Genomic DNA, 27,023 nt, shown 5'->3' with positions numbered 1-27,023 from the left:
CATTCAGAATCAACGCCAACCAAGTGAAAACCACCAAGCCACTCTGTAAGGAACTAAAACATCTTGAAAAACAGGAAAGTGACCTGTGAAATAACATCTGGTTTGAATGGCATCCAGTATCTCTTACTAGACAAGATATACTAGCATGATTTCTGGAGAAAAGCCCAAATACATGCCTCAAATATGTACACCACAGTAAGGATTGCATATAAATCTTTTTTCCCCTGGCTCGATGGTGTCCTGTGGAAGGAATCCAAATAGTATGAAACATGTCTTCAAGTCTTAGTGAGTCATGCAGCCAAGTTTTATGGAGTCAAGCTACAAAGCTATCAATTACTGCAAGAAAAATATATTTGCCTATGTCACCCTTAATTTTTCTTTAAGCTACTCTGAGATACCTGGTGTTTAGCTTACAGGTTGCATTATTTGATGAAGCTCTACAAAAGATTTAGTAATAAAAAGGAACCTAAGCACCCAAGACTTGGAACCCAGCAAATGCAGCTATTCTGCTTGGTTTCATCAATGGTGGCCACGAGGTTGATGTTGGTGATGAGATAATTTTTACTGAGTGTTTCTCATGGCAAAGGCACTAAATTAAGTGCTTGAAATAGGTGACTTAGCTTTCACAGAAACAGATAGATAGATAGATAGGACGTGGTGTAAGGTAGCTGTTCAGTCTTGGTCCCCGCTACTACTCAGCCTTGGGATCTTGAGCAAAGTACTTTACTCTCTGTGACTCAGCCTTCTCATTTCAAAAGTTTGTTGTTAATGCACGAAGTGCTTGCAGTAGCCCCTGGCACAGGGTAAGGTTTCAGTGAGTGTAGGCTGCCGGTGTTTTTCTTTCTTCCTTTTTTTTTTTTAATTTTATTTTTGGCTGTGTTGGGCCTTCATTGCTGCGTGTGGGCCTTCTCTAGTTGCAGCGAGCGAGGGCTACTCTACATTGAGGTGTGTGGGCTTCTCATCGCGGTAGCTTCTCTTGTTGTGGAGCACGGGCTCTAGGCGTGTGGGCTTCAGTAGTTGTGGCACATGGGCTTCAGCAGTTGTGGCTTGCGGGCTCTAGAGCGCAGGCTCAGTAGTTGTGGTGCATGGGCTTAGTTGCTCCGTGACATGTGGGATCTTCCTGGACCAGGGATCAAACCCATGTCCCCTGCATTGGCAGGTGGACTCTTAACCACTGCACCACTAGGGACGTCCTGGTGTTTTTCTAAATGTCCTCAGATGAGGAAACAAAGGGCAGTAGAGATGTGAGGCACTTTGCTCAGTACCTCGTGTACCACTGTGGAGGGGAGTCTAGGCAGGCACAGCGCTCAGGCTCTCCAGCACCTCCCATTTGGTGATACTGTCCTTTGCAGGTACTTGTGACCTTATTCTTTCTGGGACACACATGAGGGTGATCTTTTTTTTTTTTTTTTTTTTTTTTTTGCAGTACGCGGGCCTCTCACTGTTGTGTCCTCTCCCGTTGCGGATCACAGGCTCCGGACGTGTAGGCTCAGCGGCCATGGCTCACGGGCCCAGCCGCTCCACGGCATGTGGGATCCTCCTGGACCGGGGCACGAACCCGTGTCCCCTGCATCGGCAGGCGGACTCTCAACCACTGCGCCACCAGGGAAGCCCGAGGGTGATCTTAATACGTGCTTTCTTTACGTGTTCCCACGCTGGCTTCCCCTCGGAGAGGAGTACCCTAGTTAACATTGCTTATCTCCAACCGTTCAATTCTCTCTTCTAACCATTACAATTTTTATTCCATTTTCTTCACATCCTCAAATGCCTTATTTTATTTTGTTTTATTTTATTTTTTTTGGTACGTGGGCCTCTCACTGCTGTGGCCTCGCCCGTCGCGGAGCACAGGCCCCGGACGCGCAGGCTCAGCGGCCATGGCTCACCGGCCCAGCTGCTCCGCGGCATGTGGGGTCCTCCTGGACCGGGGCACGAACCCGCGTCGCCTGCATCGGCAGGCGGACTCTCAACCACTGCGCCACCAGGGAAGCCCTCAAATGCCTTATTTTGACCATGCTTCTGCTACGTGGCTGCTCTTGGAATGTAGAAATGCCTCGGATGCTAGGACTGTGATTCCCAGACATTTCTTGCATCGAGGAAACGACGGGCTCCTATGGAAGAGCCCTGCCCCAGGGCTCTCAGCTTTACCACCACTGCACAGGCTGCTGGTGGTTTATTCTTCCCAAGAAATCACTTGCTGTGTATACACACCTGGCAGGAACTGAACCACCTGCTAAATGACAGTGTAGACAAGGGGTGGCCGCAATGCCATTGTTTCCTGGCTGGCGGTTCTCAGGCACACTTTCTAGATGTTAATTCCAAGGGCTCTGTTTGCTCCTTTTGGGGTAAAAGAAAGAGGCAAAAGGCCCATTGGAAGCTTAGACTTTGGAAATGAGTGAGAGCATAGTGATGCTAAAGAGAAAGATGACATTTTGCTAACAATGACACGGTGAAGGTGTAGAGTTGTTGTTCAAATGGGAAAGAATTGGCTGTTTACTTAAAAGGTGGGAAGGAAGGTTGGGAGTCTACATAAAAGGAAAGTGTGAGTTCCATAGAGCCATCTGCTTGCTAGTTATGGAACAAATAGAGATTGAAGTTTGCACATTACAAAGCACTTTCAGTACCCATGCCTCCATGCACCCATCCATTTGTTATCTATTTATTCAGCACTTCCCTGCTTCCATCCTAGGCCCCAAGGATGCAGCTGTAGAAAAAGGAAAACCTCAGTCCATTCAGTGGGGCAGGCATCGCAAAGGGTAATTACAGTGTGGTGTGGTAGGAGCCGTACAGGGGCCATTGCTGGGATGTTGGGGGCATAGAAGGAGGACTAAGTCAGGAAATGTATATGGAGTAGGAACATTTCATTAGGATCTTGCAGTATGTGTAGGAGTTTGCTGTGTAGATGAGAGGAAAGATTGCATTTCAGGTACATGCAAAGCCTGGAGTTACAAACAAAAAGGAAGTGATCTTGTGAGGTCGGGGGAGGCAGAGCCCTTGGCTTTGACTGGCTCTGTGGGTACTTACAGCCAAGCAGCATCTGATTAGGGAGAATCAGCCCAGCTAAAGTCAGGAGGGGGAGACACTAACTTAAGCCCCCTCGCCGTGCCCTCCTGGGCCTTCCTGAACCTTCCGCCTTTGATCTGTTGGAGGGAAGGGGCTCTGAAGGTATTTGTTTAGTGAAAGAGAAAAATGAATAACAGTTTAAGAGAGTTGTTCTCACCCAGGGCTGCACTCCGGAATCTCCTTGGGGAGTTTCTGAGATTTACGTGGTCAGACCATTGTCCAGAAGCTCCGACTCAGAGGCCTGGGTGGGCCCAGCGCTGACCCCCTTGACAGAGCTTCTGAGGTGCGTCCTTGGTAGAGACCATCTGCTATATGTGTTTCCTTTACCAGGAGTATCTGCCTGCGGTGGGGAAGGGATATCGTGTGCCCTACGTCCCTCTCGGAAGATGGGCCCTAAGGAACCTCTCGGAGGGAACACGTTCTGTCTCCCCTGTGCTGGGTGTAAACTCTAGCGATAGGACCGCCACCCGCTTCCCACCAAGTGCAGCTCAATTCCAGGAAATACTTTCAAGTAAGATTTTCTAATCTCCTCTAGGGTCTCAGACTCCATTTACATCATACTTTCTGTTAATTTTTATAATCTGGTTTATCATCAAGTTGGAGGCTGAGAAGAGGCACATCCAGGGCTTGTGAGTGCTGGCTCTGCTCCTTTTCGTGACCGAGTGCTAATTCCACGGGGTGCTCCCGCTGTAAAAACTCAGTACGCTGCTCACTTACCATGTGTGTACTTTTCAGTCAATATGTGATATTTTTCCAGTTTCTTTTTTATTAATTGAAGAATAGGTGATTAACAAAGTTGTGTTAGTTTCAGGTGTACAGCAAAGTGTTTCAGTTATATATATATAATATATATTTAGCTTTATATATATGTATATTTCAGATTCTTTTCCATCATGGGTTATTACAAGATACTGAATATAGTTCCCTGTGCTGTACAGTAGGTCCTTGTTGTCTATTTTATATATAGTAGTGTGTATCTGTTAATCCCAAGTTCCTAACTTATCCCTCCCCTTGCCCTTTGGTAACTGTAAGTTCATTCTCTGTGAGTCCGTTTCTGTTTTGTAAATAAGTTCATTTGTATCATTTTTTTTGATTCCACATATAAGTGAGATCATATAATATCTGTCTCTCTCTGTCTGACTTACTTCACTTAGTATGACAATCTCTAGGTCCATCCATATTGCTGTAAATGGCATTCTTTCAATAAGTGAATCATTTTAGAGCTGAAGTAATGAATGCAGAGCCCGTGTTCCCCTTGGCCAAACCCCTCGCGGTGGGCATATTCCCAGGACGGCCCCGGGCGGCTCTGTGCTTTGGCAAGGATGTACCTCGCGGTCCAGGCAGCGGCACAGTCCCCCATATGTGGAAGGCTCCACGGGCTGTGGGAAGGGCAGACTTGGATTTCCTGACTTTTGTCCATTGATGGTCTCACTCACAGAGTTGCATTAACTTGGTTTTGTAGGCTGAATGAAACCACTGGCAACTTTCTGATGTGTTTTTTCAGCCCGAGTAGAGGCTGGTAACTAAGCCAGGAATTCCCAAACTTTCCCAGGCCAGCGCGGAGACACACTGGGACGTCTTTTTCTTCTCCCCCGTCCATCTGCAGGCCAAGTGCGCATCGGTCAAAGGCAAACTCTGAATTGAGCTTTGTGCCAGTCTCTGGAAAGACACCCAAGAGCGTGTGATGGGGAAAGTGACAGTGGCGGTGGCAGCGACATCTGCAGTGCCAGCCCCGTCCCTATCTGCCACAGAACGCGTGTGGGCACGCTTTATGAGAACAATCCACCCGCCAGAGAATGGGGCTTTTGACATCAGCTGAGGCCCGGGCTGCCTTACAATGAGAGGCCTGTTGGTGAAAGGGAGACTGTTTAATGAACTGAGAATCAGAGGCCAGCTCTGGCCATCTGGACTGAGCATCTTTGGAGCAACTCTTCATTGTAAATGGCTACACTGAAGCACGTTGCCTTTCCAAGAAAGCAGCTGCAACAGTAAATTCATATTTCAAAATCGTGAACTTTTAGATATTTGTGTGTGTGCATGTGTTGGAAAGCATTGTATAAAGGTTAGATATTACCATCTTAATTAGCACAGAAGCCTGAAAAAGCATCCCACTTTTGGTTCTGAGGTCAGTAATGATAATGGCTTTTTCCTGACACCGGGTAGCCATGTCCTGTCAAGGATGTGAAAACACTCTCTGAAAATGAAATCCATTAAAGCCCTAATGATCAGGTGAGGGAGGCAGGTGATCACGATTGTCACCACTTGGCTGGCAAAACACTGAGACCCAGGGAGGATGATGACTCATGACCAAGGTCGAGTGGCAGGTGGGGGGTGGAGCTGATAGCTAATTGTGTCCTCCAGCCCCAGGCGCTGGGGAAGGACATGCAAAGCTGGGGCTGACTTTTCCTGGCAGGCTCGCTCTTCGCAGCCGGAATGCAGGTGGCACTGTTGTGATTCCTGGCATAAACTTCAATGCATCAATGAGCATGTTGGCTGGCGCCAGGCCCCAGCTGAGTGTCACAGTGCAAGACCCGGGCTTAAGCGGTGCGTGCCGAGGTTCTCCTAGCAGCGTCTCATTTATTAGCTGTGTTGGAAAGAAATCCTTCGCAGCTAACCGGGTACCTCTGGATTTTAACAGCTGTGGTTTATAAGGGATTGGGGAGAGGGTTGTTTTCAAAGTGCCTTTCAGAAAGTATCACCTTAGAGGGAAGTTTCCCTTGTGATCCAGGAGGACGACTGGCACCAGTTCTCTGCTCAGAAAACCAAGCCCGCAAGAAATATCAGGTTCTATTTTCTTACAACCCATTTTAGCAAGTGTGCCTTCACACCACCTTCCCGTCTCTTCCCCTTTGTTGGCAACAGTCCCGATTGGAAGGGTTTTAAGTCCAACATGTCTTAGAAGGTGCCCTGCACAGACTGCGTGGCTGGGGGCTGGTAGTCGCGGTTGGATCGGGGGACCTCGAGGGTCCCTTCCAGTCTGAGATGTTATGACTTCAGAACGAATGCGTCTCAACTCCCAACATGAAACGGGAATAACTACCAATTACCGAGTACTTTCCGTGTTCCAGCCCTGTGCTGAGATCTTAACGTGTTACTCTGAATTCTAACAAAATTGTTGTGAATATCACCCCCAGTTCACAGATGAAGAAACTGAGGTTTAGAGAAATTAAAAACCTGTCTGATAACACAGGTTTAAGATTTCGTAAGTGACGGTTCCCTGGAAGTTGAGTCCAGACCAGGCTAATTCCGTGCTCTAAACCCACAACTTAACCAGGACAAACTTTAGTCGCCTTGTAGTTCCCTCTTGTCAGATGAGCTCAGATCTCCAGCTCTCAGGGTAGCTGGTGCTAGTCTCTTGTCAGACTCAGTGTTGAAATCAGAGAGGAAAACCCCAGACAAAGGCTGTGGAGGTCCTGGTGCACGAAAACTCTCAGCTTCCCATCCTCCTGCCAGTCGGAGATTCTCTAACTGTAAATACAAATGCCCTTGAAGAGATAACGCATTAATCGTCATCCATTAACACTATTGTGTAAATTAGTGTAATTTAGCAAATGCTCGGAAGGAAGAAACTCAAGGTCCGTAGGTCCAGATTAATTCCGACATGGGCACCAGCACTGGGGAACTCTGAGACGTCTGTTCAGTAAAGATTTGTTGACTTTAAAGATTTGTTGACTTTTTGTTGACTGGAAAGTTTTGCTTTCCAGTGGGTCGAAAGCATAATATTTTTTAGAAGGAATGCTTAAAATTCTGACCTGTGTGTATGGAGAGCACGTATAGTAAACTACAATTTATTTTAAAAATATGGTCTGAGAAGTCACATTTATTATACATGTAAATATATTTTTTTCCACAAAAGGAGATATCTATATCTATATATCTTTATCTATATTACATATAGACATCTATAGCTGTCTCTTTCTCTCTCTGTATATATTTGCTTTTTGTGAAAAAGTTATCCCTACCATCTGATCCCAAGGGAATATTATTTCTCATCCAGTCTGTGACTAACTATTACAAAGTAATGCTTCCTGTCTTTCGAGTGGGGTACAGGTCCAGTAGCAGTCTACCCGGACTACTTTTAGCTGTAAATGTTTTGTGACATCAAAAGTCACTTCTCTTCCACAATTAGCTCTAGAGGTTTTATGCAAATAGTTAAAACTTCTTTGTCATAAAGGAGATGATAATAATAGCCAAGTGGCCTTAAGCCGTGTGAAATATGCAAGTACAATCTAACACTAATGGTGAAAAAGACAATATTTTAGAATAATTCAAGCTTTGCAGTTTGTTTTAACTTTGGAATGAAAATGAACTTAAAAGTTAAAAAAAAAAGGAAAATGGCTTTATTAGATGTCAGGGTGTTGAGACACAAAGTTATACAAGCAGATACTGCAAGAATATAGGTTCATCTCATCACTCAATGCCCATTAAAAAATCAACACCAAGCTCAGATTTCGTCCATGAATCTAATATTTTTTTCAGATTGTATGAGGATTTTTCCAACTTTGATGTTTTCCGAAATCCACTGCAGGCTCAGCTGGAAGCTGCCTGATGATGCTGAGTGAGGAAGATGTCAGCCTGCCTCCTGCTGGCCGCCAGGAAGACGAGGTTGGTCCGAGCTGGGTCAGGGGCCTGCTGACAGTGCGTCCCGTGCGGCCCCAGGACACCCGTCGGCAAGGGTGTCACTGAGGCTCTGCAAATCTTGTAAAGTGAACAAAAACCCCCGAATCTGATATAGATCTTTCTCGCTGACATTTTAACATTTGAAAGATGTCATGAAAATTTCAGATGGATACGTAGAGAGGCAAGATCTATTCTACTTTTAATGCCTACGAGTAGTTCTTTCTCTTTTTTTTTTTCAACAAGAAAAGGGAGCATAGCAAAACTACTTTGGAAACTATGAGCAGTGGAAGTACCTCGTTAGATGGGGATGCAGGAAGGAAGGGTGTGGCGAGTGGGGCTGCCAGGGCTGCACGGCACACTCCCCTGCCTGGTGCTTTGTGTTCTGAAGGCAGCATCCTTCAGCAGGGCTCGGTGGCACTCGGCTCCTTAAGGGGTACGTGTGCTCCAAGGCTGCTGCAGGTGGAAGGCTACTCTGCATCTCTGAGTTTTTCTAGAACTGTTGCTCTTCCCTTCTCCTTTATATAATTTGACCCCTGGCTGCTGTTCTGATCAGTAGTATTGCCTCAATATACTGAAAGGGGAAAGTATTGGTGAAGTCAATCCATCGGTCAATCAAGCAATACATTTTGATGTGATGTAATGAAACATCTGGTGCAAGAGAGTCTGGCTAAAATAGGATTTCGAAGGGATAATAATGGAAATTTAATCATGAATCTATGTATTTTCAACACTGACATTTCACACAAACATTGGTTGTAAATCTCCAACGTCACAATGTTTTTGTCTTATTACATCTCATTAATTATCTTGTTAAAATAATAGTGTAAGTCTTCCAAAATTCTTTTGAAGCTGACTGGATAAGTAAGATAAGTAAATCCTAAATTAGTGAAAGAATATACATTTCTCTTTGAAGTTAGGTCACATCCAACTGAAGAAGCCCTAAATTACTCCCCATCTCAACTCTAATTACGACTTCTTTCCTTCATCCCTTTTTTTTTTTTTTTTTAAGATGTTGTGGGTAGGAGTTTATTAATTTATTTATTTTTGCTTTGTTGGGTCTTCGTTTCTGTGCGAGGGCTTTCTCTAGTTGTGGCGAGCGGGGGCCACTCTTCATCGCGGTGTGCGGGCCTCTCACTATCGCGGCCTCTCTTGTTGCGGAGCACAGGCTCCAGACGCGCAGGCTCAGTAGTTGTGGCTCACGGACCTAGCTGCTCTGCGGCATGTGGGATCCTCCGAGACCAGGGCTCGAACCCGTGTCCCCTGCATCGGCAGGCGGGCTCTCAACCACTGCGCCACCAGGGAAGCCCACCCCTTGTTTTTATCGAGTCACTGTTCTACTCGCTCAAGCAGAACGTTTGGGGACCCATCATTTATTCATCTCTTTGTTTTTCTGACCAGCAAGTATTTATTAACACTAAACGTTACACTCTGGCACCTGTCTTCCCGGGTTCTAGACTCAGACTACAACAGCGAAAAAAACCGATAAAAAGTCTCTGCCTTCTTGTAGCTTATAGACTGGTAGTTTAGAAAGTCAATAACTACGATAAATAAATTTTAAATTGGGTAGTGATATATCTTCGTGTGGCCGGCTCTGCTTCTGGGTGTCTGGGTGTCTCTTCTGTCTCTTATAAGGACACTTGGCATTGAATTTAGGGTCTGCCCAGGTTATCCAAGATGACCTCATCTCAAGATCCACGATTTAATTCCATCTGCAAAGACCCTTTTCCCAAACAAGGGCACAATCACAGATTCCCGAGATTAGGATGTACATATATCTTTTTGGGGGCCAGCGTTCAACTCTCTACAGGGGAGAACAAGAAGAGCTGTTTTTTTCAGTTTTCAACTGGAGGGCCTTTCTGTTAAGGTGGCTTTGAATAAAGACCTGTAAGAGGCAGGGGAGGGAAGCACGCGGACTCTGGAGCTGAGAGCCCAGGAAGCAGGAGGGGTTGTGACGGCCTGGCCTGCGTTGTAAAGGCCAGAGAGCAGACAGAAGGGGCGAAGGCAGAGACAAGGAGAGCGGGTCAGGCTCGACAGGAAGCCAGGAGCAGGCGGTGGCCCGAGCCCCCGTGGCTGCTGCAGACGTGGCGAGAGGTGGCTGGGCTCTGGCCGTGTTTTAACGATGCTGCCAACAGGATTTGCTTGTGGACCAGATTGGGGGTGAGAGGAAGCGGAGTCAAGGGTGACTCCACAGTTTTGGCCTGAGTTACTGGAAAAAATACAGTTGATGTTTACAAGATGCAAAAGACCTGGGGTGTCAGAGACCTAGTCCTGGGTGCTCGGCTGTGAGCTAGGCTTTTGGGGCCGGAGTCGGCTTCTGGTCATCTGGATTCAGGAGGTGCTTACACAGCGGGGCACACGGTCTGGGACAGGCGGGGTCTGCGCTGGAGATTCGAATCTGGGACCTAGAGCATAGAGAGGAGACTGGGGGAAACCTGCCAGCGTGGGAAGGAAAGAGAAGTGGTCCAGGGGCTGGGCCTGGGTCACTCCAATGCTTAGAGGTCCAGGAAGCGAGGAACCGAAGGCGTCTGAGAAGGAGAGGAGGTGGGTGGGTGGGGGGTCAGGCAGCGTGAGGCAAGTCCAGGAGAGGAAGTTTCCACTTGCTCAGCTGCATCCTTCAGTGTGGTTATTTCTCCCCTTCCGCCATTTCTTATTACGCCCTGTTCCTCCCATTTGCCTCGTCTTCCTCATTTCATCACCTCGCATTGCGGTGACAGTCCCAGCACCAGTTTGAGGCACAAAAAGTGGGATTTCAGAGCCCATTCCATCTGTCACAGGTGTACTGGTCTCTCCCTGGCTCATACCCGTGGCTGTACGGTGGGGCAGGGGGCCCTTTGACCAGCTGATGGGAGAGAAGAAAGGCCAAGCTTAGTTCACGCTGGGTCAGCCTGGAATGTGATGCAGGCTAAGACTGGACCACGGCTGTACTCCGGCCCCATGCAGGGGGGCTCTAAAGGACAGAGGGCAGGGGACATCCGAGGGGCGGGAGTTGGATGGTCCAACTAATCACCCTCTTAGTGTGTCAGGGGAGCGGCCAAGGCACATGGATTCCCGAGCAGTGGCCGATGGCCTGGCGGGATGGTCAGAGGCCCGCAAGGAGAAAGGCTGGACCCTCAGGGCAGAGCAGGTCTGGTGAAGAAGCAGGTGGACGGGCACCCAGTGTGAAGGGCTTTGTTCCTCAGGTGAGACCTACAGACAGCATCCACCACTCACCAAAGCCAACCAGTCTCCCCATCGGGCTCCCCAGGGCTGGCCATGTGGCCTGACGATGGAGCAGCCCAGCTGGCAGGATTGGAGGCGACGTGTGGCCCATCAGCAGGCCCCCGGTCACCGAGACTACTGGCTGCAAGGGTCCAGCCAAGACAGGGGTGCACCTGCGTCACAGTCTACCCGCCCCGTCTGCCCAGGGCTGCTGTCTTTGCTCCCTCACGGTGTGTTTCCCGAGAGCACACCCTAAGGAACACTCTGCAGGCAAATAACTATCTTTGAGTTGTTCCCGGGGAGCCTGGGCTAAGACAGGGAGGGACACGGAAGAAAGTGGAAAACAGAAAAAGAGAAATGAACATCCGACATGATGTTATTGACAACAGAGAATGCTTCCTCCTGTCTGTATCTCTCTGTCTCTGTCTGTAGCCCACACAAGTACATGCAACTTTTATCTTAGAGCACGTTTTTTAAAACATCCACTAGGTGGAGAACTTGCATCAAGTTTGCCACTCAAACAGTCCATAAATGCATTTATGGACTCATTTATTTATTTATTTAACCGTTATTGAGATGAACTGATGGGTGCTAACCGACGAGATGCATTTATGGCTCTTCTTAGTGGCATAAGCTTTTCAAATATTATCGGCCCGAAAATATCATACAGAATTACATTACTCTTGTGATTGACTGTTAGTACGGGACGTTTTTAGGAGAAAATGATTAACTGGGTGAGGATAAGCTAAAATTTTTGCATAATCATTTTGTTGAATGCTGACTCTTGATAAGTTTGTTATGATTTACTCTAAGCTCTTTTAGCTTTGCAAGATTTTGATTGTTTGTTTGTTGGGTTTTTTTGAATCTCTGGAAGTGTGTATTGATTGAATGATAACTGCAGATTAAGGAAATAATTTTATTCATTAAAAAGCCTCATCCATTGATGTGCTTTTTACATTTCAATGTTCAAACACTGGGCAAAGGAACTTCTTTTCATATACATTGTTATTCTTGATGATTATTGAGAAAGTTTTATTGAGGTCACAGAATGTAGGTTAATAGAATTGAGTATACTGTGCGTTCTTGGTTGTAGCTCGGACTGGTAGGGATGCGTTCCCGATTCAGCTGCCAGCCATCCCTGTCCCGGGAGCACTGCCCCAGGAATCCTTGTTGCTTCCGCATGACGCTTCTGCATGGGCTTCTAGTCCTGTCACCAGTGTTAAGAGCCCTGGACAGCAAGGGTTTCGCAGCCCTCGAACTCAGAGTGGTTTTTCAGTTGGACACTCTCAGTCCATTTGATGATAGGAAATACTCACTTTGAGCCACGATGGTGTGAAATATTTTCCTTCTCTTCCCTCCTGCCAAATTCCATTCTTCTCATTAATAGACCTGTACTACAAAAAATCATGCTCACTTATGATATTTTGGATTTTATCAGGTAACATTTGTGGGAATTTGTTTTCTCTTTGGAATGTAATCACCTAGATAATACCCATATTTTGCCTCTTGACCTGCAAAGCCTCTAGTATTTATTATCTAGCTTTTACAGAAAAAGTTTACTGACTCCTGCTGTAGAGGGTATGTCCAAAATTTTATGTAAAATAGTGTCTGAAGCATGTGAATTTTCTTCTGGAGAGAGGGTTCCTGGCTTTGCTTCATCTGAAAAGTGCATGTGAGCACCAAAATGTTAAGAACCACCAGTGTCACTGGATGAGGGCCTATCCACTGCCTTTAATAATAATAATGATGATGATGATGAAAGCTCAAATCATTATGGGGCCAAGGTACAAAGAATGATCAAAATATTACCCATCTGAATTTAAAGGGACCAAGTGTAGGGCCGAATTGAATTATTAAAAATTTGCAAGCAACTCTTTAGTCATAATCACAAAGCTTATTATATTTTGCTGGGAATAGTGTAGGTGCTTAGTAAGTTATAGTTTCATCAACTTTATGACATAATGCGAAAAACCGGAGCCTCCTTCTTTGATGCACTTGAGAAGAGCACGGTGCTTGGCACTGAATAGGTGTTTAATTCGGGCCCGTGACTGAACGCCCCACATGAACACAATTCACTGGACATTTGAACCGTCAAAGGCACATAATTAGGGTGATGCAAGCATGTATCCTTGTGAATTTGGAGCTAACCTAACCAGGATGGCACCTACAAGGAGTGAGGCTATGAATAGTGTTTTTGGCATTTCCTTCATTTCGTAGGGCCCACTTTGCAGTTTACGTAGTGACTGCAAGACTCTGAGGAATTAATGTCTTTTAGAAAACAGACAGGGACAGAGAACCTTCTGAGAACCAACCAGTGATTCCTTAGAAGGCCAATTCCATAATTTAGTTCTGTTCAATTACAATTTCTGGAAGGCCCAGTCTTCTAACCTTTTCAGATCCTACCCCTGTGAGTATTCAGAAAGACTAAATGGGTGTTGGTCACACCAAACACATCCTTCCTTTCTGGAGCTGGCTCCAGTTCATCCTTTCTGCAAAGCCGGGTGCAGACATGTGGTCGTTACCACTCCCACTCACTGGAAAGAAGCAGGGGCAGAAAGGAAAACAGAGACGAGACCATTGCCTGGAATCAAAGCCAGTATATTCTTGCTCAGCAACCTGGGAAGCGCTGTCTCAAAGGACTGTCCTTGGAGCTTCCCTGGTGGCGCAGTGGTTGAGAGTCCGCCTGCCGATGCAGGGGACGCGGGTTCGTGCCCCGGTCCGGGAAGATCCCACATGCCGTGGAGCAGCTGGGCCCGTGAGCCATGGCCGCTGAGCCTGTGCGTCCGGAGCCTGTGCTCCGCAACGGGAGAGGCCACGACAGTGAGAGGCCCGCGTACCGCAGAAAAAAAAAAAAAAAAGGGCTGTCCTTTCTTTCCCAACAGGATACTTGGCCTAGTTTATAAAAAGGAGGAGGATTCAGACACCTTCTCCTCTGATTGAGCTGTTTGTGTTGCTGTGAATTCTGGCAAATGTCTCCTAGGGCTTAGCTGAGTGGTTTAAGTACGACATCGCTGACTGTTCCAATTTTGGAAACTCTCCCGAGATTGCATGAAGACAAAGAGGCTGCGGAGAGCTGCAGCCAGTAGTGCCTGACGCTCTAATCTGAGTTCTGCTCCCACAGACCTTTCTAATCCTCTTGTACCTGTTGTGGAGAGCAGTCTAGGGAAGGGCAGCTAGAGCAAAAGCTGCAGGATACAGATTTAATTCAATCTAGCAAACATTTACTGAGCGCCTCCTGTGTGCCAGACACTGGGCCGGGTTCTGGGGCTGGAAAGATTAATAAGATCTGATTCGAGAACTCAGAGCCATCACGGTTTGCAGGTGGAGAGGCACAGCTGCATGAATAGTAAAACAGAAGAGCGGGGCAGGGGGAATTCATCACTAAAGGGATGACATGCATGTGTCTTCACTGAGGAGGAGATGGTAGAGAAGGGGCAGGTGGACAGCCTGGGCCGAGGAAACGGCGTAAAAGCAAAGTTAAGAGGGAATCCTAGTCCATGGTGTTTGGGGTGAAAGTTGAAAGGATGTTGTCTCAGAGAGAGGTGGGAGAAAAGGCTAGAAGTGTAGGCTGGGCACAGTTGCTACTGCTGAAGACAGAAAAGCAAAGATAAACAAGTCTCCCCTCCCCCTCCTTGTGAAGCTTACCTTTGGAGGTGAGGACGGATAATAGATATAAAACACAGGCCGATTATTTGGTGTGATTATTAGTTTGCTAAAGCTGCCATAACAAGGTACCACAAAGTGGGTGATTTGGACAATAGCCTTTATCGTGTTACAGTCTGGAGGCTGGAAGTCCAAGATCCAGGTGTCTGCAGGGTTGGTTCCTTCTAAGGCTGTGAGGGAGAATCTGTCCTGGCCGCTCCCCTAGCTTCCGGTGTTTGTTGGCTTTTGCAAAAGCTCCATCCTGAACTCTGCCTCCTTTATCACATGGCATCTTCCTGTGTGTGTGTGTCTGTGTCCAAACTTCCCCTCTTAATAAGGATACCAGCCGTATTGGATGAGGGCCCACCCTAATGACCTCATCTCAACTGGATCATCTGCAAAGACCTTTCTTCTAGAAAAGTTACATTCTCAGGTACTGGGGATTCGGGCTTTAACATTTCTGGGGGGACATAACACAACCCATATTAGTACGTTAGGGTGTAATAATCCTCTGGAGCCAAAGAAAGCATCATAAAGTGTGTTGAGGGGTCGTCTGTGTAGGAGGCAAGGTACGGGGGAGGTTTGCAATTTTCAGTAAGGTGGTTCAGGGTATGACTCACTGCAGAGGAGACATTTGAACATAACCTCGAAGGAGATGAGGGAGTTAGACCCACAGATGTTGGGGGTAGTGTTCTGGGCAGAGGAAAAACCAGTGCAAAGGCACTGAGGTAGAGTGTGACCGGTGAGGCTGGAACAGAGTGAGGAGAAGACGATAGAAGGAGATGAGGTCAGTGATCATGAGACATGCAGGGTCTTATTGCTGCTGGGAGGACTTCATCCATGGGGCTACTGGGCAGTTCTGTTTTTTTAAAATTTATTTTATTGAAGTATAGTTGATTTAAATGTGTTAATTTCTGCTGTACAGTAAAGTGACCCAGTTATACACATACATACACTCTTTTTTACAGTCTTTTCCATTATGGATTATCACAGGATATTGAACATAGTTCCCTGTGCTCTACAGTAGGACCTTGTTCTTTATCCATCCTATATATAATAGTTTGCATCTGCTCGTCTATTGGTCAGTTCTGAGCAGAAGAGTAAGATGATCTGACATAAGTTGTAAAAGTTTTTGGGGGAATTCCCTGGTTGTCCAGTGGTTAGGGCTCAGCACTTCCACTGCTGGGACCCGGGTTTAATCCTTGGTCGTCAGGGAACTAAGATTCTGCAAGCCGCGTGGCGCGGCCAAAAATAGAAAAGGTTTGGGGGTTGCTGTGTTGAGAATAGTCTGGAAGCAGGGGCCCGGGTAGATGTGGGAAGGTGGGTTAGGAGATGACTGTAAGAGTCCAGACGAGAGGTGGAGGTTTCTGGGACCCGATGGCGAGTGGAGGTGGTGAGCACTTTAGATGAATTGACTTTGAGCTACATTTGGCACACACAGGTGGAGATGGGGATGGAAGCTGAGGCCAGGCTCTGGAGTTCACACTAGCCTAGGCCATCTCATCACTTTCACAGAGATAAGCCTCTCTTTTATGAGGTCAGGGACTTATTGTATAGACGCAATAGGACACTCCAAGGGTGTCCTTCTGTTTTCTATGGAAATGGCTTAGCTCCTTAAAGGCTCCTTAAAGGCTTCAGAATGTCTAGTTCTGAAGAATAGACATTCAGTGATAGGGAATCATGTACTGTGGACTCTCTCTTCTGAACAACAGAGAAAAGACACACAGAGGTAAGTAACCCAATATGATCCAGACATTCTACTTCTGCATCATTTGGGTCTGGTACAATCCAGTGCCTTGACTGTCTTCATTGAGTGGTGGGCTTTGCAGTAGCTGTGCTGTAGGAACCTGCTCTACTAGGCAACCAGGCAAAGACAAGTCAGAGTTGCTTTGGGGTCGACATAACCTCATCCTAATCTACTTCTCCAATTAAATTGTGTGCCAAATTCTGAGTCCCTTTTGTCCCTTCCTCTGTCACTGTCCTATTTCAGGCCTGAATTTCCTCTCACCTGGGCTATTGGAATAGTTTCCCCCAATGATCTTCCTACTTCTAATCTCTCTGTATTCCTTCTAAATTGTCCTGACAGTTTTTTCCAGAATGTGTCTCCTAAAATATAAAGCTGATGATAGATGTCACTTCCCGCTCCCTCTTGAAACCCTTGGATGACCTGTGTTGTCTTACGGAAGCCTACATTCTCTGTCCTGGCCCACGAAGCTGTTCTCAGTGCGGCCCCAACCTGCCTTTTTAGCTTCCCCTTCCTCTGCTCTTGACCTCAGATCCCAGACCTTTTCCTTACTGTGTAAGTCCCTTTCCCCCTAACCTGCCCCTGTCTATGCAAGAAGAAAACTTTCATCACAACAGTAACCATGATTGACTAGTCTCCATGTCCAACTATATCATTCACTCTCATGGAATAATCCAAAGGGCATGGATTTCTAAATCAGCAAGACCTGGGTTACACTCATGGCTTTGAAAATGATCACTGTGTCACTTTTGAGCAGCTACACAAACTCTCTGAGACTCAATCTCCTCATTTATACAGTGGAGATAACCATATCCACCCTGCAGGGGTGTGGTCCAGGTGGAGATCACGTTGTTAAAATGACAGCTCACCACCAGACTTGTAAGAGGTTCTCATTGAGTGATGACTGTTATTAGCAAACACCAGTTTGGAGCTCAGGGGAGAAATCGTCTGGAGTTAGACTTTGAGGAGTCGTGAGCATCTGTGGAAGCTGTGGGCAATTTATAATTTCCCAGGCAGATCGTGTGGAGAAAGAGACAATGACCCAGGACAGAACATGCACCGTTAATTGACATTAGGTTTTAATCTAACGCATACTCACATCTACCAATTTAAGTTCAACTAATTTAGATTTTATGACACTGCAGGCAAAACTGGGTGGAGCTTACTTCTGTGCTATTTATGAGAAAAATTAATAGGGAGAACATGATTCCGAGCTCTAACGTGGGGATGTTTAACCTACTTAAACAGCTCAACTGAAGCTCTGTTGGAACCAGTTTAGCGAGATTAGTTTATGTAGAGACAATGTGTTACTTTACATGATTTAGAGATGTACAATTAGAATGTGGAAGCCAGAAAGGATATTGAGATCATCAGCATATGTCCCTCATTTTAAAGATGAGAAAATAGAGGAATCAAAAAGGTCAACTTGGGCTTCCCTGGTGGCGCAGTGGTTGAGAGTCCGCCTGCCGATGCAGGGGACCACGGGTTTGTGCCCCGGTCCGGGAAGATCCACATGCCGCGTAGCGGCTGGGCCCGTGAGCCATGGCCGCTGAGCCTGCGCGTCCGGAGCCTGTGCTCTGCAACGAGAGAAGCACAACAGTGAGAGGCCCGCATACCGCAAAAATAAATAAATAAATAAAAATAAAAAGTTAAAAAAATATACAAATAAACTCTCCTTTTAATAGGCAAGGGAAAAAAATCTTTTCTTTTTTTTTTTTTGGCCAAGGGTGCAAGGTCCGCAGAGTTACTATTATCTGACTTCTGGAGAATCTGAAAAGAAGGAAATCTAGTGTGATGCATTTTCAAAAGGTCCATGTATTTGTTTGACTTAAAAATTTGTATCCTAGTAGCACTGCCCCAGGCTGTCAAGACAAAATAAATCAGTGTGTTAATGACTCGAATAAGATAACAGTAGAAAAATAGCTTCAGTTAATGGAACGGAAGCAAACGGAAGCCGTTTTATTCTACTGCGGAAGATTACAAACTAGGCTGGAATTCAATACAAAAGAAATCGGTAAAAATGTAAACTTCTTCACCTCTGCAAACCACACAACAGTTAAACACTACAGTCCTCTTTCTACTCGGGGATGAAGCAAACTATGAGTCATCCTTTAATCTCTGAGATTTCCATGACTCTGTCTTTTTTTCCTCTTCTTCTCGAATTTAATAATTATAATGGGAATAAGAATGCAGATCAGACTTAAATATTAAATTAAATATTATATATCCTTTATCTTTTTTGGTCAGAAAGATAAAGAACATAGGAAAGACACTGGTATGAACCGTGCTAACTCGTAGTTTTTATTAACCCACACGGACTCCAGCATGTGGCTGGGTGGTAATGGGATGCACCAGATGCTCTGTGCCCAGCTGGAAAGCTCCTTTCTTTATTTCTTTTTAAAATTTTTATACAACTTTTAAAGTTTGCTTTCCACTTAAAGTTATTACAAAATATTGGCTCTGTTCCCCATGTTGTACGATACATCCTTGAGCCTGTCTTACGCCCAATAGTTTGTACCTCCCACTACCCAACCCCTAGAGTGCCCCTCCCCCACCCCCGTAACCACTAGTTTGTTCTCTGCATCTGTGAGTCTGCTTCTTTTATGTTACACTCACTAGTTTGTTGTAGTTTTTAGAGTCTACATATAAGAGATCTCATACAGTATTTATCTTTCTCTGTCTGACTTATTTCCTTAGCATAATACCCTCCAAGTCTATCCATGTTGCTGCAAATGGCAAAGTTTTCATTCTTTTTTATGGCTGAGTAGTATTCCATTGTATATATGTACCACATCTTCTTTATCCATTCATCTGTTGATGGACACTTAGGTTGTTTCCCATGTCTTGGCAATTGTAAATAATGCTGCTATGAACGTTGAGGGTGTATGTATCTTTCTGAGTTAGTGTTTTGGGCTTTTTTGGGGGATATATATCCAGGAGTAGAACTGCTGGGTCATGCGGTAGTTCAAATTTTAGTTTTCTGAGATACCCCCAAACTGTTTTCCATAGTTTGGAGGTATCTCAGAAAACTATGGAATGTAATTGGCTCCACCAATTTACATTCCCACCAACAGTGTACAACGGTTCTCTTTTCTCCACATCTTTGACAACATCTGTAATTTGTGTTCTTTTTGATGATAGCCATTCTGACAGGTGTGAGGTATTATCTCGTTGTGGTTTTTTAAATATAAATTTATTTATTTATTTTTGGCTGGGTTGGGTCTTCGTTGTGGTGCACAGGCTTCTCATTGCGGTGGCTTCTCTTGTTGCGGAGCACGGGCTCTAGGCGCACGGGCTTCAGTAGTTGTGGCACATGGGCTCTAGAGTGCAGGCTCAGTAGTTGTGGTGCATGGGCTTAGTTGCTCTGCGGCATGTGGGATCTTCCTGGACCAGGGCTCGAACCCGTGTCCCCTGCATTGGCAGGAGGATTCTTAACCACTGCCCTACCAGGGAAGCCCTCATTGTGGTTTTAATTTTCATTTCCCTGATGATTAGCAATGGTGGAAAGCTCATGATTTCTAACAAGTCCATGCTGCCGTGAATAAAAGAATCCAAGGCCTTCTCACTAAAAGTTTTGGCCCTTTGTAGCAAAGGCAACATCATTGTGTCATGATGTCAAGTTCTGTTTGGGGCTGTGGCTTTGTCTCCAGTGTCCTATCTTTCCTTTCTTCTCTCTCGCTCTCTATTTCTTCCTTCCTTCCTTCCTCTCTGGCACGTAGTTGGTGCCGAATAAAAACTTGCTAAATGAACGTCAGATGAGCTGTGTTGAGAAAGTTAATTGGACGGGAAAGTCAAAAAAGTTGTTCCAGGAGATGTATCTGAGCTAGGTCTTGAAGGCTGTGCAGAAATTCATCAGATAGAGAAGGATGAAAACAATAATCCAAGTGGGAGTGGAAAACATTGCTTCTTATATAAAGACCTTGGGTTGATTTAGGTCATCACTTTGAAGTGATGGCTAACAGCGAAGTAAAAGAAAGGATCATTGTCTAGCTGAGATGGTTTTGAAAATATTTGCTAAAATATTTTGAGGACTTGTGTTGAACAAGTCACCTTGGTGAACTTCATCCTAAAAAGAAGTCTTTGATGGATCCTTACTGATTAAAACAGTACCTGGGTATATAGCAAGTGGTTAGGGAGGTTAGGTAACTCACCAAAGGTCACACAGCTAATATGCGGATTTGAACTCAGTTTTCTCTAGTTCAAGAGTCTAAGCCATGCCTTAAATTTATGAGTAAGGAAGAGTAAGGAAAATGCCTTAAGGTTAAGAGTCTAAGACAGTGCTGTCTAATAAAAATATAACGTGAACCATATATGTAATTAATACATTTTTTAGTGGCCACATTAAAAAATAAAAAGCATGTGAGATTATTTTGAATGATACATTTTATTTAACCAAAATATTATCCAAAATATTATCATTTCACCATGTAATCAACATAAAGTAATTACTGATGAGACAATTTACATTCCTCCTCCCATGTTGTCTTTAAAATCAGTATATATTTTACATTTAAATTATACCTCGAGGGAGGGAGACGCAAGAGGGAAGACATATGGGAACATATGTATATGTATAGCTGATTCACTTTGTTATAAAGCAGAAACTAACACACCATTGTAAAGCAATTATACCCCAATAAAGATGTTAAAAAAAAAAAAAAAAAAGAAAAAAAAAATTATACCTCAATTTGTTCAATTTGTGGCATTTCAAGTGCATTTTGGACACAAGTGACATTGGACAGCACAGGTCTAAGCCCTTAACACAGTCTCTGAGTCTCGTATGATTTTGGTTGGTAATTGGGTTGTTCAAAGGGCTGAAGCACAGTTTTTCACCCTTTTCCTAGGAAACTCCAGATTCAGCATTTTGCTCTTAACGTCCTCAGTTTTATTTATGGAAACTGTGTTAAGTCTATTTCTGTATTTCATTTCTAGGACATTCCTATTTAACTGCATTTGTTCTCTAAACTTGGTCATAAGAGACATGATTGGGTTGATTACAAGAAGCAGGTAACACTGTCTTGTAATTGTCACTGAATGTGATCAGTGTCTGTCTCCAAACTAGCTCCTGAGTCATCTGAGGGCAGGTTAGACCTCCAGGGCCTAACACATAATAGCTGTGCTGTAAAGTTTGCTGGATGTTAAGTGAATATTTCCACAACAGACCCCATCAACTGTTTCTTTCTTTTGGTGAATTACTTGGAATCAGGCTACTATGCAAGATCCTGGAAGGTTTCACCTGTAAATCTGTTCAACTCTGACATGGATTTTAGGACCCAACAGAGTCACAAAAGCAATCTGTATAAAGGTGAACTTGCTATTTCTCGTGAGTTACCAGTATTATGAAATGGAGAGTTTTTGGGTTTTTTTTTGTGGTACGCGGGCCTCTCTCACTGTTGTGGCCTCTCCCATTGCGGAGCACAGACTCCGGACGCGCAGGCTCAGCGGCCATGGCTCACGGACCTAGCTGCTCCGCCCGCGTCATGTGGGATCTTCCCGGACCAGGGCACGAACCTGTGTCCCCTGCATCGGCAGGCGGACTCTCAACCACTGCGCCACCAGGGAAGCCCCTGAATTGGAGAGTTTTTAGAACACTCTTGAAACATTTTAAAAACAAGACCTGGGACTTCCCCGGTGGTGCAGTGGTTAAGAATCCGCCTGCCAATGCAGGGGACACAGGTTCCATACCTGGTCCGGGAAGATCCCACATGCTGTGGAGCAACTAAGCCCGTGCGCCACAACTACTGAGTCTGCACTCTAGAGCCTGCGAGCCACAACTATTGAGCCCGAGTGCCACAGCTACTGAAGCCCACGCCCCTAGAGCCCGTGCTCCACAACAAGAGAAGCCACCGCAATGAGAAGCCACCGCAATGAGAAGCCCGTGCACCGCAACGAAGAGTAGCCCCCACTCGCCGCAGCTAGAGAAAGCCTGCACATAGCAATGAAGACCCAGCACAGCCAAAAATAAATAAGTAAATAAATTTATTAAAAAACAACAACAAAAAACCAAGACCTGAGAACCCATTAACAGGAATATGGTTTGGTTTGCAGAGTGATTCATAAAGTTCATGATCCTTTTTAAATTCATGTTACCCAAGTTTGACGATTGTCTTTGCACAATCACCAAGACTAAGATCTACATGTAAACAATGGGCCTTGGCTGTCAGGACCTTGCCTGCTCCAGGTATTTTTTATTGTATATTCCCATTTAACAAATATGAGAGCTCAGGTTGGGATATGCTGCTGACAGGAGCAAAGTTTTCCTAACAGTGAGTTTTTACTCTGCTTTTCGGTTGCTGGAAATATAAGTTTCATCTTGCAGACTTCTATTTGGTATTTCAACCATGTTCCCTGTACATTCCCAAAGGTCAGTTGTTCTCTCTGTAAAACTTGCAATGGAATTTTTACTGGCACACAAGTGTAGATTCAACCTTTTTGCTTATCCTCCGATCTCTATCAGCAAATTGAGGTTTGGGATTTGATGGGGTCATGTCAAAATCAAATTCCCTTAATTCTCATTTTAACACAGTGTTCTATCTAGTTGAAAGGTCTTCTGCTCTCAACATTTATTTCTTCAACATGGGATGAATCAAAGAAGGAAGTATTAGAGTCTTGGGTTTTAAACATCAGTCTGAACTCTGGCAGTAATGGCTGATGTCTCCTGCACTGTGGATTCTTAACTACGGTATATGAATGGGAAATTATGCGTTTGAATGTCTTGATCAAAAATGACTTTATAACATATCAAGTGTTGATGACTTGTCCCGATTTTATGCATATTTTCAGCATAGCTTCATCTTGTAAACACATGTTATAGCAGCAATATTAAACTGTTAATTTGATGTTTACAGCTCTGTGATTCACCTTTTCTTAGGAACAATACTATTTTCTATTTTGTCACTGTGTCTCCAGTAGTTTTTGGACCATTTTTTTGTGACTTTTTTCTTGATTTTTCTGGGAAACATATTCCTGTCAGCTGAAGCTGTTGTAAGTAAATGAATAAATGAAACCCTTACTCCTGTGGAGCTAGTCTGTTCTTTCGTTTTCCTAAACTTAGAGTCAAACCACAATATCTGACCAGCACCGTCTAGTGGGATTTACCATGATTACTTCTAAGGTGAAAAATTTACATTTGATTGTTAATATTCTTCTTTAAAAAAAGTACTGATTTTTGTGGGGGAGGGTGTTTGGAAGGGGTCTACATTTTTTTAAAAAGTTTAGATAGAAGTAAAATGCTTACTTTTCAGTTGAACATACCTAAATTGAAAAGGACTCAATAAAATTCACATCCTGAGTCCCTGAAACTAAATACAAACATTTTATTATAAGTGGATCATATGTTTTGAGTTCAATGAACAAAGAGTGACCTTAATTGACACCTGGAAAGCCTTCCTTTACAAGTATTTCCAGAAAGAAGGACTTCAGAAACTAAGAACTCATAAGTTTTAACAGACTCCGCTAACCTACAGCTGGCCAATAGTGAACAGCCCGATAAAGCAGGTCAGTCCGGTCAATCATGTTAGGGCCGATTCAGCCAGCTATCCTGGGAGGTTCGGTGAGTAGTTACACTACTTAAAGCTGGATCTCAAAAGGGGCTTCAATGAGGTTTTTTTTTTTTTTCCTGAGATTTTGGTAAATAATTTTCCATACAGAGACGCTTGCTTCCATGTTCTAAATAACAGAGCTTCGAGACTCAGCTGCTCATTTTTCTGTGTATTGGAGTAGAAAATCTTGCCTGTGTCCCCCCGTACTCTTAGCACCCTCACTGCAGGACTGGTGCCTTCCTACTCTGCATATGACTTTTTTTAGGTGTCTCAGCTTTTATAACCTTACCCCTCTCTCAGCCTACTACAGAAATACATGTGTTGGCTTCTAAATGGCAACAGGGAACTCCTGCACTTTTAGGCACTGGCAGGAGGGTTCCTTTGATCCCAGGGTGCTCTGATGCAGTCTTTAGGGTCATGTGCCTGAAAGTCGTGTAGCCCATTTTCTAGATACTCTCACTTTTACTTCTACTTTATTTTATTTTATTTATTTCTGTATGTGCTGGGTCTTCGTTGCTGCGCCCGGGCTTTCTTTTAGTTGCGGCGAGAGGAGGCTATTCTTCGTTGTGGAGCATGGGCTCTAGGTGTGTGGGCTTCAGTAGTCGTGGCATGTGGGCTCAGTAGTTGTGGCGCACGGGCTTAGTTGCTCCATGGCATGTGGGATCTTCCCGGACCAGGGCTCGAACCCGTGTCCCCTGCATTGGCAGGCGGATTCTTAACCACTGCGCCAGCAGGGGAGTCTCACTCTCACTTTTAGTTCTGCATGAAACCTAAACCACATTGTTTTTGTTCTCCTACAATGAAATTACTTTGCTGAATTCAGTTTATATGACATGCCATGGATATACCTTGAAGGAATATTATAAATACTTTATGGATATTCTTGTGTTTACTATAAGAATATTGGTGAAGATACAGGGTACTAAATTAAAGAGAAACTTCTTTATAAAGACCTACCACAGGAGACATTACGCTCAGATTTCAGATACTGAAAGTTAAATAGATTTTGCTTATGATTTCGTTTTTGTAGTGATTGCTAGAGAGCTCAGAGTCAAAATTTCAGGCCAGCTCAAGCAAGTGTACATGCTGTAATGCACTATTTCATCTATGGCTTTATTTTTATCTTTCAACTATTAAGTTTCTATAAATTCAGTTCCTACTTGTTATCATGTTTCATTTTACAAGTTTCTGGACTTTAAATCCTTTGGAACTTGATATAGTACAAATAAAGAAATAGTACAGGACTAATTACTTTTTTTCGGGGGGGTTAGAACCAATTAAAATGTCCACAGAGTGCAATTCCAGTGGCAGGAAGTGACTCCAGCATCTATGGCAGTGGGTAGGACTTCAACAGCTGGGTGGGCAGCAGACTGTGGTTCTCACCAAAAGGGGATGGGAGCAGAGCGACAATAAAATGACAGGTTCAGGGTGATAGCAGACAGGATAGCAACCATCCTCCCTCCTCAATAAAAACACCTTCCAGAAATAACTGGAGCCGGGGACTTTCTAATGGGAGGTGCTGGGATCACAGATGGATGGATAAATCAGTGGTTTACATTGTCATTGCTGTTGGGACAGCTTGATTTTAAACAGAAAATTGGGTTGGTCTAACGAGACAAAAGTTACATACAAATGAGGTAAGCAATTCTTCAGGATGAATTCTGAGGGGAAGCTCCATAACCTGCTGTAAAGACTGCACTGCCATGATTTGAACGTATCCCTAAGAATGAAAGTTTTGCGTTTTCAGGAGTCTTCTGTTAAAGATCCATAAGTCCGAAGGCAACACAGTGAGATTTGGCTGTGTCACTACCAATACACAGGGACTAGCCTATCAGATCGTTTATGTCTGGGAGGGGATATGAAAGCAAATGTGTCACAGAGGAAAGTATGAATTCTGCCTGGTTTGGGACATAAGACCCAGAGGACAGGGAGGTGGTCTAGCCCTGGGAGGGAGAAGAAATGCCATGAGAATAGAACTGAAATCTGTATCGCTGTGGTTTAAGAACCATTCTAGAACTGAGGAGGCTAGAAGTCCTACACCAAGGAAGGTGGTCCTCAATTCTGACTGATACTGAGCAGGACCCTGGGGGCTCCTGGGCACAAAAGCCTTTCTGTGTCCCCTGTTTCTTGATTACAGGAAATAGGCTTCATTCAGCCTCCATGACCTTCCCTGAGTTCTAACAAGCAGATTCAAACATTTGCTAATTAGGGAAGGGAGGGGATGCCAGACAAGGGAGGAACAATCAAAAGAAACAATAGTGCAGCCTTGGGGCAGGGTCTCTGTTCTCCTTCAAGAAATACACAACAATATCCCTGAGCTGTTTTGCAGGTACTGAGACCCCCACCAGGTGGGAGAAGTTAGCTGTGTGCTGCCCACAAGCACAGAGACCCCAGATGGGTTGGAACCAGAAGGTTGATGATGCCGACTCCCACTTACCTTACCACCGACCAATCCTAAGAAGGTCCATGAACTGACCACGCCCTCTTTGAGCCATTACTATAAAATTTAATCAGAGAAGTGAGAAAATGCAGAAACAAAAGAAAACAGTCAAAGGAGACCAAGTAATAACAGTTTAGTCATTAAGCAAAGTCAAGGACCTTTAGTTGCTCCTCAGGGGCTATAGATAATATTATGAGCCATATCCTGTGAGCTGTCTTGTAGATACTGAAACCCTCACCAGGTGGAAGAAGTTAACTACATGATGAGCAGACTGTAGCCATGACATAAGCTGCCACAATTCCAAGAATTGGCCTCAAGGAAATGGGAAAAAACCGACCCTGGAACTGAAAATTAACTGTAGTTAAAACAATCAAGATGACTCCGATCAGACCACTGATGACCAATTTCAAGATGACTATCAGAGCTGACTGTGCTGTTTCTGCGTGTAGCCCCTCCCTGCACCTGTAAAAGCTCTTGCCCCCTGGTTGTTGCCGGGAAAGTGTTGGCCTTTGGACAGGAGTCGTCCTCTCCCCCACCCTAGTTGCCAGCATCCAAAAGAAAGCAAACTCTCCTTTCCACCAACCTTGGCCTCTTTATTACCTTTTGAGTGGTAAGCAGCCGGACCCCACCTTCAGTTACATTAAGAGTTCTTATGTATTCTCGAAACAAGTCCCTTATCAGATGTATGATAGGCAAAAATGAGTTGGGAAGTGTTTCTTTTCCCCTCTTTTATGTTTTGGAAGTTACAGTAAAGAATTGGTATTAACTCTTCTTCAAA

At 44.7% G+C, this 27,023-nt stretch overlaps 1 protein-coding gene and 1 long non-coding RNA gene across 4 annotated transcripts in view; both read left to right on the top strand.

Moving 5' to 3' along the window:
* Positions 1 to 27,023, top strand: part of CA8 (carbonic anhydrase 8) — a 210,623-nt gene that overhangs the window by 53,516 nt on the left and 130,084 nt on the right. The window lies entirely within an intron of this gene.
* Positions 2,136 to 27,023, top strand: part of LOC116742515 — a 41,030-nt gene continuing 16,142 nt past the window's right edge. The window contains exons 1-2 of the long non-coding RNA XR_004346481.1: positions 2,136 to 3,571; positions 7,589 to 7,665. This is a non-coding gene — a long non-coding RNA (uncharacterized LOC116742515). The remainder of the gene's footprint in view (positions 3,572 to 7,588; positions 7,666 to 27,023) is intronic.

The sequence above is a fragment of the Phocoena sinus genome, chromosome 17, assembly GCF_008692025.1.
Source record: "Phocoena sinus isolate mPhoSin1 chromosome 17, mPhoSin1.pri, whole genome shotgun sequence".
NCBI lineage: Eukaryota > Metazoa > Chordata > Mammalia > Artiodactyla > Phocoenidae > Phocoena > Phocoena sinus.
This window is presented reverse-complemented; position numbering and strand designations above follow the sequence as displayed.